At 41.1% G+C, this 14,098-nt stretch overlaps 1 protein-coding gene across 5 annotated transcripts in view; it reads left to right on the top strand.

Moving 5' to 3' along the window:
* Nucleotides 1–1,157: 1,157 nt before the first annotated feature.
* Nucleotides 1,158–14,098, top strand: part of ATP6V1C1 (ATPase H+ transporting V1 subunit C1) — a 38,336-nt gene continuing 25,395 nt past the window's right edge. For 2 of the 5 annotated variants that reach the window (XM_067711576.1, XM_067711574.1), the window contains exons 1-2: nt 1,158–1,358; nt 2,225–2,400. The gene's annotated coding sequence lies outside the window, so the exon portion shown is untranslated. The remainder of the gene's footprint in view (nt 1,359–2,224; nt 2,401–14,098) is intronic. The other 3 variants (XM_067711572.1, XM_067711575.1, XM_067711573.1) reach the window with 2 other exon arrangements.

Genomic DNA, 14,098 nt, shown 5'->3' with positions numbered 1-14,098 from the left:
AGGTTGGGGATAGGTTGGTTGGTTGTTACTTTTTGTCCGATGTATTACTAAGTCTCTAAGAAATTCTGTGGTGAATTTCTGCAGGGACACAACAGCAGAAAAGGCATAAGATAGGTCAAAAAACCTGGGTCCTATAATATATAGTAATAATAGCAACCATTTACTGGGTGTTTCATATGTGCCAGGCACTATGCCAAATGTACACGTCATTTAATCTTCACAACACCCCTATAAGGGATGTATTATTACCGCCATTTTACAGGTGAAGAAGCTGAAGTTTACACGCCTGAGGTCACATAGCTGGTCAGCAGTGGAGCCAGGATTTAAAACCAGGTATGTCTATTCTCTTGTGCTAAACAGCTCTGTGACCTCTGGCTCTTCACCTTCTCCATTTGTAAATATAAAAGCACTGAATTAGAAAATCACAAAGTTCTTTACCATTTCTAAAGCTATGTTCTAAATTAGAATAATACCACCTACCTTCCCCAGCCAATGAAATATGCAGGGCTCAAAAGAGCGGCTTGCTACCTTTTTTTCCCCCAAAGGACATGATTTCTCCTGTCCATGCCTTTGCCGCGTAACCTTACTTGGTTTCCCACTATCTAATGTGGTGCCAACTATTTATGATATTTATTACACGCCTCACATACCCCTGAACTAGATAACAGGCTCTCTCCTGCGAGGAGTGATTCACGCCAGCAGATAATCCTAAGAAAATTCGCACAGTGACTATCGCACAGTAAATGCTCCATGAACATTTATGGAATTAACCTGAAGTGGACTGGAAGGAAAAGGTGAATCAGCGGCCGAAGTGAACTATTAAGGATATTACTCAGAAAACCGGGCTGTCCGAAGAAAACCCCGAGTGGAGAAGCCTGTGTAGGGGCTGGAGACAAATTCCAAACTGCAGAAACCTGAAGAAGTGGGATAACCGTAGGGATGGTGGCCGTGAAATTCACAAGTGGCGCACGAGACTCGGGCCGGACACAGGGAGAAGCAGGAACCCTACCCAATCGCGGAACAGCGGCCGCCAGCCGCGACTCCCGGTTCTCCTTGGATCCCCCGAGAGCCTCCCAGGCCCGCCCCGCCCCGCCCCGCCCCGCCCCGCCCCGCCCCTCTTTCGAGGGCTCGGCCGCGGCGGCTGCGCAGTGGCGCGCGCGTAGGCGGAGCGGCGAGCGCCGCGGTCAGCTGACCGCTCCGGCTGGCACGTGACTTGCTTCGTGGGCTCTGGGGTCGAGGAAGCTGTGAGGCCGGAGATTAGGTCGGGTAGGGATGGAGCGCTGAGCCGTTAACGTCTGCCAGGCTGTACACCTCTGTACCTGTTACTGCTGCCACTTCCTCGTTTGACACTTCCCTGGGTCAGTGAGCGATGGCTACACCGGATGGGGAGCCCCGGCCAGGCCGAAGCTTGCGCTGCGGTCGCGGCCGGGGAGGGATGGGGGCGGGCGCGGGGGCCGACGCTGAGGCGTTGGAGCCGGTTGGGCGGCTGTGTCTGGTTTCTCGGCGCGGGTTCGTCGCCGCCATGGGCCTAGGTTCTGTCTCTAGGGAAGAGGAAGAAGGGGAAAAGAGAAAGGGCCCCAGGGGGTACTCAGTGGCAGAGGAAGAAATAAAAATTCCGGTCTGGGACATTTCTCCTTGGATTGGGGTGAGGATCCCACTGAATGCTCGTCCGCTTGATTGAGGGGGATGAAAGGTGGCTGAGTGGCCCAGATGAAGATCCGGGGTGGTGTGTGTGAGGTCACAGCGACCGCGAGAGCCTCCACTGGGTGTACGCGCTTGCTATGGGGGTGGCAGTTTAAAGGGTCTAGGAGCCCTTCAGAGAGGACGCAGGGTCCTTGTGGGCAGCGGAAAGAACGAGAATCCAGAGAACTCAAACCATTTTTTATTAGAATGGGGGAAGGGTAGGCAAGAAACCCCTGAAAAGGAGCTTGAGGGGAGAATCACACGGGCAAATTGAATCACCTGAGAAACAGAGGAGTAAGGGGAAGGAAAGTTTGGTTAGATTCTGTTTGCACTCTTCACTGAGGGTAGTTATAGCTACCCCCAAAGCAGTCCTGAAGTACACAGGGGAGACTGGATCCTTTGGGGGTTGAGGGGAGACTCCTTTGCAAAGATCTGTTTTGGCCTTCCAAACTTATCCTTTGGTACTGTCATCTACTCCGGAACATCTTCTATTGAACAGTAGTCACAGGAATTACCTTTCATGTTTATTTTGTTCTCACAGGTCTTTGAGAGAAAGTAGATGAAAATGCCATTCATTGTATAGTTAGGGACCTGTCTAGACCCTTGGACCTAGAAATGGACATCAAGTGATGTGTTTAAGTCTAGCATAACTTCCATCGTCTTCTGATTGCCGATTACCAGCACAGTACTTAACCACAATCACATCTAGAGAGAAGGGTGAGTTTTTTGTAGTGCACTGTAATCTCTGATTCAGCACTTTTGGTGAACCTTTTTGAGTAGGACAGCTTCAAAGGGATTTGGCAGTGGTGGTCAGTGCTTTAAAAACTGCTTTTCTGTTGGCTTGGGTGAAGCGGTTCAGTTTACAGTTCAGCTGGAGGAGATAATGAGCAACAAGGTGGGCAAAAGGTACTCAGCTTGTCAATCACGGTTCTTTGGCAACAAGCAAGTCTCAAATTGTGCTGAAGACGGAGCCTCGGGTTTGTGTCTCAGACTCTTTTGGTGTATCTTGCAGGGACTAGATAAAATCTAAAGAAACAGTACTCGGGATCTGACTAAAGTAAATGCTGAGAGCTAGGTGGTTAGTGTAATACTGCTTTTAGAACTGGGCAGGAAATGATCATTTTTATTTTTTGGCATATTAGTCTTAAGAGCCTTATTTACATTAGTTTTCTCTACCTAAAAAGAAACGTTTGGGCTTCAAAATTTTGATTCTGTAATTATTTCCACAGCTTGCGACATAGTTGCATTGGCTAAAGAGCAAAGCTGGTATGCCAAAATAAACCTTTGCCAAAGGATCTTGTGCTCCAGTCCCCAAGCGGTCAGTCTTCCTTTTGCACTTGAGCCTGCTTAGGCGTTGCTGCAGTTCTGACCAAATACCTCCTAGTTAAATTTTATTCTTGTACATATTCTGATCTATGTGCTGGAGTAAACCTTTTTCACCCTTTGGATGTGGAATTTTATACCATTTTAGTTATAAACTAATTCATGTTTGGTTCACATTTCACTGATGTTTTGAAGACATAGTAGAAACCATTAGCACGGTGGCCTTGGCAAGATAGCTCAGGCAGTGAAGCAGGGCAGTCTAAAATTTCCCTTTGACAAGAGTGAACCTTGGAACTAGAAAATTCAAACTGTATTCTTGATAATGAAGCAAAATCCTGTTCCAGATGTGTAGCAAATCTATACATTTATAGAGTTCCAGGAGGAGCCCTGTGGGCAGTGGAGGAGATGTGCTTTGGTTACATCATAGGATAGAAGATGGAGCCTTGGCTCTGTACTTGAAAATAAAATGCAGGTAAATGCAAAAATGGTGTTTTATAGAAAGAGATTGATGTATCTTTTAAGATATTTTAAGCGAACTATCCATGAATAGGAAGTTGTTTATAAATTAAGCTGGTTAACATGTGGATTGACTTTACCATGAAAGGTTTTCTTTGTGAACCAGCCTATAGTTCAGTGTTCCTCAGTGGGTGCTTTTGGCATTTTGGACAGGACTGTCCCTTGTTTGGTCCCCATCCGCTAAATGGTGGTAGTGGCCCCCACGTTGGGACAACCTAAAATGCTCCCAGACATTTCCAAGCTCCTCCTGGTGGAGAGAGGTACCATTTGGTTGTGAAACACCCCATGTGGTGCCATCCTTTACTTATGGGACACATATCCGAGTGCTTGTTAGTGACAGGCCCTCTACTAGATGTTGGGGATATAGAGGTTAAGAGCAGTGTTTTAATAAACTAGCAAGTGAAATGTATGTAGTCACTAGCTCTGTGGCCTTGGGCAAGAAATTTCATTAACTGTTCTCTCATCTGCAAGTGGGGTTGGTGATTCCATCTTCTTTGAAGGAATCAACTACAAAATTGCTTAGCATATTGAAGTGCTAATCACATAGCACATACTCAATAAGTGGTTGTCATTACCAGGAAACAGGATCTCAAGCTTACTTGAGTGATGAATTGGGGGCGACAAGCTTGTTTTAGATCCTTGGCTTGTTGAATTTCAGGCTAGAATACATTGTCTTAGAGATATCAGCACCTTCTAGTGGAAAATATGGTGCTGTGGTCCAGTCACTGTTATAAAATAACAGCCTGAGAGAGAAGGGAAGTAACGTTTTGGGAGCCATGAGTGTAGAATCAGGGAGTTGCCTGGCATGGAAGTATTGTTTGCTCCCTGGGTCAGTGTTGAGTTGCCTGTGGCAGAGAGAAAGTCTCTGGGCCCTCAGAAGGTTCCGATGGTTCCTTTAGTAATGGGGGTACAGTGCCCTCCTTGCCTGTCGATTCAGCTTGCTTTAGCAGAAATTGCAAGAGGTTTTTAACATTGTGTTATGAGTTGTTACCTTTCTAGCTGGTTTCAGGTTTTATGATCAGCATCTATGCCTAAGTAAGGCTTGGTTCTTACACATTTATTTCTAGCCAACTGTAAAATAAAAAGATGGCAGTTGGTTATAAAATACATCAAAGATTAAATTGTCTTTCATATTTCAGTATATTTATGGCGTGAAATTCAGGTAATTCTTAAAAGGATTATAGAGCATTTATAGGTACTGTTTCAGTTGAAAACAAAAAAAGTTAAGATTTTTTAAAGAAGGTGTGTGTCCTGATAATTTAAAAATTTCCTTCTGTATGAATGACAAAGTCTCTTGGAAGGTAAAATCCCCCATTGTTGTTGGGAACTTTTAAAACAAGTTTTATTGTGAGCAAGTCCCTCCCACAATCCCAGTTAAGGTGCTTCTGTTTTGAAGGCTAGAATTTTAACATTCAGAGAGGAAACAGTTATTCTTACTCTTTATTTGTATGGTGTTAAAAATTTCTAGGGGAAGGATGTAGCAACTTTTTAAGATGAATGGATTGTGGTAAATGTTTTGCACTGATCAATTCTGTTAAAAGTTGATGTGTCACAATTGGAAGGCTATGTGATATTTCACTGATATCTGAGGTATGCCTTCTTGTGCCTGTTGAAATAAGTCACTTTAGTAAACGACTTGGTATTTTCAAGGACTGAAAAAGGAAGTTGTTTTGCATTTAGACCACGTTCAGCCTTTATTGAGAAATTTAATTTACTGTGAAAGGTGGTTGCATTTCAGAGACTAAAATATTGGTTCCTTGAAAGCATTAAAAGGACTTAAGTATTGGAGCACGTATAGGGGTGCTGTACTGTTTTCTGTGGTTGCCCCTATCCTGGGTCAGGCTGATACCTTCATTTACAAAAGAAATGCTAGTAGCTGTTTGGGTTTATTATCCCCACCTTTTGTGTTGTTGTGATAGTTACTACTTTACTCTTTTTATTTTAAATTCAAATCCTTGCCGTAGGAAAATAATCCACCGCCTTTAAATTCTCATAAGTGGGTGATACAGTAATGAAATAAACAGTCTCAGAGATTTGGACCCAGGATTTCCTTTCTTCTCTCTTTTCCTTCCTTCCATTTTGAAAAAGAGTTGTTACTGCTTTAAAAACAAAAAAATACTTATTGTAGTCAGACAAGATAGAAGTGTTTTAAAAATTTGACTAGTGTTTCTCTTGCGCCTCCAGTGTATTCTGCCTTGATTTTTTTTTTTTTATCTTGTCATCTGCATTGTTTTCCTCCTACCTTTCCCTGCACAGACAGACCTACCTACTTGTAGAGACCTACACACACATACACACCCCCACACCCAAGTATAAGCTCCTTCAAGACAGGGAGTACATTTTGTTTTGCTTCCTGCCACAGTTCTGGGAGCTGACCACAGTTCTGGGAATTTAAGCACCTAAAACATTTGATGAATGATATGACCCTAACTTGAAAGCAGTTACAGTCAAACAGATATTTGGGCGGAAAAAAACGTGAAATAGATGTCTGCTTTAATGCAGTCTATTACATGGATTTCAGTGGACATGCGGGTTGAGAGAGAAATAGTTTGGGATTATATGAATGGATTTGGTGCATGGTTGGACTTGGTTGCGGAAATCTTTTTGTTAAGAGAATTTTGAGTTCGTTGAAATAGGAAAGAGGTTGCTTTCTGCAAAATGGACTGTTGAGCAGGGCCAAGTAAGAAAGACTACAGGCAGGCCTGAGGTAAAGATGGATGAAGGGAGGTCAGAACATTGTGAAGATGAGGCAGAAAAACTCAAAGGACATTAGTAGCGATGACTGTGAAGAATGGGAGATTTGAATTTTATTTCTGAGCAGAAGCAGGACTAGGGACATAAGTTTTTGTAAGTAACTCAGCCTCCTATCACCTAGAGCAATGTTTTTTTTTTTTTTTTTTTTTGCGGTACGTGGGCCTCTCACTGTTGTGGCCTCTCCCGTTGCGGAGCACAGGCTCCGGACGCGCAGGCTCAGCGGCCAAGGCTCACAGGCCCAGCTGCTCCGCGGCACGTGGGATCTTCCCGGACTGGGGCATGAACCTGTGTCCCCTGCATCGGCAGGCGGACTGCCAACCACTGTGCCACCAGGGAAGCCGTAGAGCAATGTTTTTAGTGCTGGAAAAGTTTTTCAAGAAGTTTTGGGAATGAATCCGGATTCTAACACTGTGGTCACAAAACCACCTATTTGTACGAAGGGCATTAAAATCCTCTATGTTCTGTCCTTCATAAATGAAATAAAATTGTGTATTTCTTGAGCAAAGCAGTAGTTTACCCAGATTTCGTATTGTTCTGTACTTGATTTCATATATCATATTGCTTTTCACTTTTTAAGTTTGTAAGCTGCCATAGAAAGCATGCAGAATGTGGGTTCATGTATTTAAGGTTTCTGAACTCCATAGAACAAAAATCATTCCTGTATTATAGAACTAACAGTACTGCGTGATTCTTGATAATGATGGTATGACATTTAGCCATCTTATTAAGGAATATTTGCCATTTCTTGTAACATTTACTATGTAACTCACTATATAATCATGGAAATTCCTGTTTTACTATAGTGGTTCTGAAACCTGTCCGATCATCTGATTTACTTGAGGGACTTAACAAGAAAATAGAAAAAAAAAAAAGAATCCTGGGTCTTAGCCAGTATAGATTCATGGAATACAGGAGCAAAAAAGGATCCTGGATATGGTAATCCAGTCCTCTCATTTTACAAATGAAATTTACGCAGACAGTGATATGCAGAATTGAGATTAGATTCCAAGTCTTCATATTCTCAGTTCAGTGCTGTGGCCCTTACACTATGCTTCCTGAAGTTGGCATTTAGGTTCTTTCTGACTGAAATTCCCAGTGAGATAAAAAGGCTGTTTACCAACCTTGATCTCATACTTCAGACACAGCTACTACTAACCAGCTTTACTAACCAGCTTTGCCTTTATCTTTTGTATTTATATCCAGGGTTCTTTGTTGCCATGCCATTTAACGGTCTCTAAACTTTTCAGTGTTTTCAAGTGTGAGGATATTGCCCCACTTTTTTTTTTTTTTAATGAAGTGTGTGGGGTTTTTCTGGCATTTACATGTAGTAATTCATTAATAAAAAATTAGGAAACAGGAATACGCAGAAAGAATGAAAATGAACATTCATAATCCACTCCCAAGAGATAATCTTTAATGGGTTTTTTTTTAAAACAATTTAATGTTTATACCTATATATAGTCTTCTTTCTTAAAGCTGTGTCAACGTTTTTATGGCTTTTGATTAACATTGACAAACTGCCTTCTAGAAATTGTCCCTTTTTAAAAAAGTTACAGAACTTTTTTGGGTTATCCTGTGATATATAATTATTTTAGATTGAGGAAATATTAATGATGGCAAGTTATTATATCTTTATTAATGCTTTTTAATGAATTTATATTTTATCAATCATTAGAGTATGCTATACATTTGCAAAATTAATGACACATATGTGTGGGACATTTATTCAAGCTACATCTGTCCTTTTTTTTTAAACGGAAATGAACATTTCTCCACTTTACTGCCAAAGCAGTGCTCCATTCTTCCCACACATAGTATTATTACAGTCTTTCAGCCTAGACTTGTTATATTTCTCACGTTCATTGTTGTTAATCCTGTTTTCTATTAAATGTTAAAGCATGGGGCTGAGGGACTGGGAGGTTGTGGTCGAATCCCTAGCAAAACCAAAAACTCAGGAACAATACATACAGCAAAACAAGAGGAGACTTCCGCTTCTGGCCACCGTGGAATAACTGGTACCATACTTGCTTTCCCACCATAAACAACTAGAAAATTGGATAAAATATATGAAAAAACTGCTTCCAGTTATTGGACAACAGAGGTAATACAGGAACCAAGAGACAGGAAACAAATGAAATGAGCTCTATAATCCCTCTGGCTTTCTGCCTGGAGTCACTCTCTGGACCATGGTTTAGAGGAGACTAAGCAGAGCATGTTGGTCTTGCTGAGTTGAGGAGGCTTGGAGTTGGGGAAGCCTTATCTGGCTAGAATTTGCGGGTTGGATAGGCTGACAGGAGGGAGCTAGACAGAAAACCCACCATCTGTAAAGGAGTCTCTCTCTGTAGGAGGCCCAGCAAAGAATGACTAGAGAACTTTAGACAGTTGCCAGAGCTCAGGGGGCCAGAAGGCGTATGAATACCTTATTGAATCCCTGGGGCATCCCATGGAATCTCCAGACGGTCAGATCTTAGTAGAAAGGCTACATTAGCCCTAGAGTAAAGCTTTAGACTTAGCCTGACAATGTATAAAAACAAGCCTTGAAATGAAGCATGCTAAAGCTCAAGTAAGGTAACCGCCAGAACAAAGCACAACATTCTTAAAAGGAAGAAAACAAAATCCAGTGATCAGCAATTTAATGTTGTGAATTGTAAATATGCTCAGAATTTACAGAAAACATGAACATAATGAGGAAAGAGAAGTTTTAAAAGATGGAACTTATAAAGGTGAAAAATACATCTAAAGCGAAAAACTCACTTCATGAGACAAATAGATTACTTAAAGAAAAAGTCAGCCAGCTAGAAGATGTAGCAAGAAAGTATCCAAAGTGAAGCCCAGAGAGGAAAACAATTTAAAAAAGTGAATGGAAGCTCAGTGACCTGTGGGACAATATCAGGTGGTTTAATATACATGCCATTTTTGTCTCAAAAAAAGGGAAAGAGAAGCAGGAAAGAAATTTGAAGAAAATAATGGGTGAATGTTGAAAACTATAAACACAGATTCAGGAATCTCTCTGAACTCCAAACAGGATAAATCCTTGTGACTCTGGGGTAGGCAGATTTTTCTTATGTCAGAACTCATATATTATAAAAGAAAAAGTCAGTAAACTGGACATAGAATTGAAAACTTCTACTCAAAAACACCATTAAGAAAGGGCAAGACACGAGAAAATACGTAAGAAATACACATGCACACACACACACCCCTCTCAAATTGTATCAGGATCATACAAAAAATTCCTACAACTCAGTAAGATCAATGCAGCTTTTTAAAAAATTGGGCACAAGATTTGAATAGAAAGTTCACAAAAGATTTGAATAGAAACTTCACAAAAGAAGATATACAAATGGTTGATAAGAACATGAAAAGATCCTGAACTTTGTAGTCATTGTGGAAATGTGAGATTCCCCTGCAACCCCCTGGAATGGCTGAAAATAAAAAGGCTGACAGCACTAAGTGTTGGTGGGCATGTGAAACAACTGGAACTGTGTATCTTGCTAATGAGAATATAAAATATTACATCTACTTTGGAAAACAGTTTGGTGGCTTCTTATAAAGTTAAATATATGCTAATCATTCAGCTCAGAAATTCCACTTCTAGATGGTTATCCAAGAGAAATGAATGTGTATTTTCACAAAAGCTTTGTAGAGGAATATTCATAGCACCTTTATTGTTAATGGCCCCAAACCAGTAATCGTCCAAATGTCTATCAACAGGTGAATGGGTAAGCAAACCATTGTACATTCATGTCACGGAACACTAAGCAATAAAACAGAATGAACTGCTACTGATACACAGGCCATAGACAAATATCACAGACATGCTGAGCAAAAGAAGCCAGATACAAAAGAGTACGCAGTGTGCACTTGCATTTACAATGAAATTCTACATCGGGCCAAATGAATCTATAGTGTGACAGAAAGCAGATTGGCACCTGCCCAGGGCCAGCAGTAGGGTAGGGATTGACTGGGCCTTGGTGTGAGGGAAGGCTTTGGGAAGACAGAAATGTTCTTAATCTTGATTTTGGTGGTGGTTATACAGGTGTGTGTGTTTGTCAAAAACTCATCAAACTGTACTCTTGTAATGGGTGCATTTTATTGTATATAAATTATATTTCGATGAAATTGACTTTAAAAAATATGGAGGAAGTGAAGGGAGCGAACCAATTATAAGCCAGGTATTTTAACTTTATTATCGTACTTAATCTTCACAGTTACTTATTCATTCAAGAATATTCAACAAATACTTTTTTTTTTTTTTTTTTTTGCGGTACGTGGGCCTCTCACTGCCGTGGCCTCTCCCATTGCGGAGCTCAGGCTCTGGACGTGCATGCTCAGCAGCCATGGCCCACAGGCCCAGCTGCTCCTTGGCACGTGGGATCTTCCCGCACCGGGGCACGAACCCCTATCCCCTGCATCGGCAGGTGGACTCTTAACCACTGTGCCACCAGGGAAGCCCAACAAATACTTTTTGAGGTTCTACATACCAGCCTCTGTACCAGGTACTGAGAGTATGGTTGTGAGCAAAAGCTATCATGGTTTCCACCTACCCTAATGCACAGTTTATTTGGTAGAAAGACATCAATAAAAAGTGTTGCTCAGGGAAATACTTAAAAGGTGCTGTGAGAGCATATAATACATTCATCCTTAGCATGTAATATATGCACTTATATGATATATGACATGATACATATTGTACTATATATTTCATATAATGTATGAGGCATTTTCTGTGCCTTGGTTTCTTCATTTGTAACCACTATCCATGAGATATACCAAATGAGTTAATCCTTGTAAAGTGTTTTGACTGGTGCTGGTAGATAGGAAGTGCACAATAAGTGTTGGCTGCTATCTTGATGACATTTGACAATTCTATTGATGTCTAATGTTGCAGGGGTACTAACTATGCTAACTCAGGGAACACTGGAGTAGGACCAGGTTTTGGGGAAGCCATTAGGGTTTGACTAGAAATGTTGGGTTTTTTTGGAGACATCCAGATGGAGATGTCTTGTAGTCAGCTGTGGAGACTTGTTGGGTACAGCTCTAGATGCAGCAGAGTAGCCTAGGCTGGAGATACAATTTAGAATAGTGTTCAGCATCTAGACTGGAATTGCCTTGAGTATAAATAAGATCATCAAGAGAGCAGCTGTGTACACACATATAACAGAGGGACTTAAACCTTGATCTGAGTCTTGAGGAATGCCTTTTAAATCATTTTCTCTTTTGCTTAACATATGATTTGCCTATATTTATGCCTGACTTCCAATATACAAGATTAAACAAAGGGAAATAATTAGGCATAAAAACAAGTCAGTTGAAGCAGTCAGCGGAGGTGGAGGTGTCCAGACCTTGGGTGAGATGATAACCAGTGGACACCAGTCTTGACTGTCTGTGTGGCTCAGAAGGGTAAATGTGTTTAGCAACAGGGATTTCACTTTTTGACCTCCCCCCGACAAATATGTTCATCTGCAAAGATAGGGATTTTTTGGAACTGAGCGTAAATTGTACATCAGTTTCAAAGAGAAATTTTTTTATGTGACTTGTTTAAGTGACAGGATAACAATGGACCAAAAAACAGGGATTTTGCAGAGGTCTTATTGATGCTCTTCTCATAGGCAGTTCTTACATTTATCCTTAGATACTTAAGTCGCTTGTCTTTCGCATCAGACTCCTCTTATATAGTTTGACCAGAGGATAGAAGAATTGAGGCCATGGCTTTGCCTGAAGTACCAACAGGTTCTTTCTCAATCCCTCTCTTTTATATTTCTATATTCACCTGTAAAATAATGAAAGACAAAGGCTTAGTAATCTGCAGCTTTACTGATTTTTAATTTATATACTACTCTAAGGTTAGAATTTGTTTTCTGAAAGACTAAATTTTAAAAAAAAGCTTTAAAAAACATTTAAATATTTTTCTTGGCCCTTATTTTTTTCTCTAATCAGACTTTTTGATTGGTTCAGAGTCATTGTTATAATTATATTTCATGTATTCATAAAACGAGCAAGGACTTATTCATAAAGTCTCTTATTTATTCATAACATCCCTGCTGTTGGCAGGAATTGTATATGCTGGGTTTTTAGAGCATCAGAAAATAAGGTATGATTCTGGCCCTTCAGGATTTCCCAGTCAGGTGGAGAGGAAAAGATGTTGTGGAAAAAATTAGAATAGTGTGATAAATGCATAATAGTGGCATTTACAGGTAGTAAGTAAACAAGATATTTCCTACATGGGACACTGGGAACAGCCTTTAGAGGCAGGATTGGACTCCAGTTTTGTTTAGAATTACCATGGCATCATTTCATTTGATCCTGATGAAAGCTCTGTAGAGTCAGGCAGGTATTTATAAATGAGGAAATATGGTCCTCTTTCTATATTTCTTGAAATCCTTTGGAAACCTGCTGGCTGAAAAAGATTTTCTAGAACTCTTAAGTGGTATGATAGTGACATCTACTGTAATAGCTCATATGGTTACAGTCTTTGAAGAAGCTGCAGTTTAGATCATTTAACAGTATCATGAGGAAGACCTTAACAATTGATTCTGTCACCTGCCATTTTGCAGGGAGAGGAGGTGATCTGCAGGTCATCAGATACTGTTTTTCTGGCCAGGCTGAGTGCTTTGTCTGGGCTTACCATCACTATTAATCTGTGTTTAGTTTGTTGGCCATTTTGAGAGAGTGCAGCTCTTAGTGCAGCCTTTTTAGGAATGTTGGAAAAAATCATCTTAGAGTACAATTCTTGAGATTCATTTAATACCACCATCTTTATTTTCACCAGTTTAACCTTTCTGAGCAGGTTTTTAAATCTGTAAGTGGGGGACTTCCCTGGTGGTGCAGTGGTTAAGAATCCGCCTGCCAATACAGGGGACACGGATTCGAGCCCTGGTCTGGGAAGATCCCATATGCCGCGGAGCAACTAAGCCTGTGCACCACAGCTACTGAGACCGTGTGCCACAGCTACTGAAGCCCACGCGCCTAGAGCTCGTGCTCTGCAATGAGAAGCCACCACAACGAGAAGCCCGCTCGCTGCAACTAGAGAAAGCCCGCCTGCAGCAATGAAGACCCAATGCAGCCAAAAATAAATAAATAAACAAATTTACTAAAAAAAAATCTATAAGTGGGGAGGATGATATGTATCTCGTAGAGGTGTTAGGAAGATTAATTGAAATAACGTATAAAACGTTTAGAGCAGTACCTAGTATGTGGTAGATGCTCTTGAAGTGGAAGTTAGAAAAAAATAACAATATTGAATGGCGTATATGTTCAGGTCACCTTCAATTGTGTAATGACCTGGTAGGATTACTTTATTTATTTTTAAACATTTTTTAAGAAATTTATTTATTTATTTGGCTGCATTGGGTCTTCAGTGCTACGCGCGTTGGGTCTTCAATGCTATGCACGGGCTTTTCTCTTGTCGTGGCCAGCGGGGGCTGTTCTTCGTTGTGGTGCGCAGGCTTCTCATTGCAGTGGCTTCTCTTGTTGTGGAGCGTGGGCTCTAGCAGTACGGGCTTCAGTAATTGTGGCACGTGGGCTCAGTAGCTGTGGCTTGCGGGCTCTAGAGTGCAGGCTCAGTAGTTGTGGCCCACGGATTTAGTTGCTCCACGGCATGTGAGATATTCCCGGACCAGGGCTCGAACCCGTGTCTCCTGCATTGGCAGGCGGATTCTTAACCACTGCGCCACCAGGGAAGCCCGGTAGGATTACTTTAATTTCAGCTGTCTTTTGAAATTATGAAAGTCCATTGCGATTAACTATAATACTTTACATTTTAAAGGAAATTTAAATTTACAAAGTTCTTTCATATTCATTATTTGATTGATTATCAGGA

Source organism: Pseudorca crassidens, chromosome 17, assembly GCF_039906515.1.
Source record: "Pseudorca crassidens isolate mPseCra1 chromosome 17, mPseCra1.hap1, whole genome shotgun sequence".
Taxonomy (NCBI): Eukaryota; Metazoa; Chordata; class Mammalia; order Artiodactyla; family Delphinidae; genus Pseudorca; species Pseudorca crassidens.
Note: the sequence above shows the minus strand (reverse complement) of the source record. Positions and strands in the feature narration are given on the sequence as shown.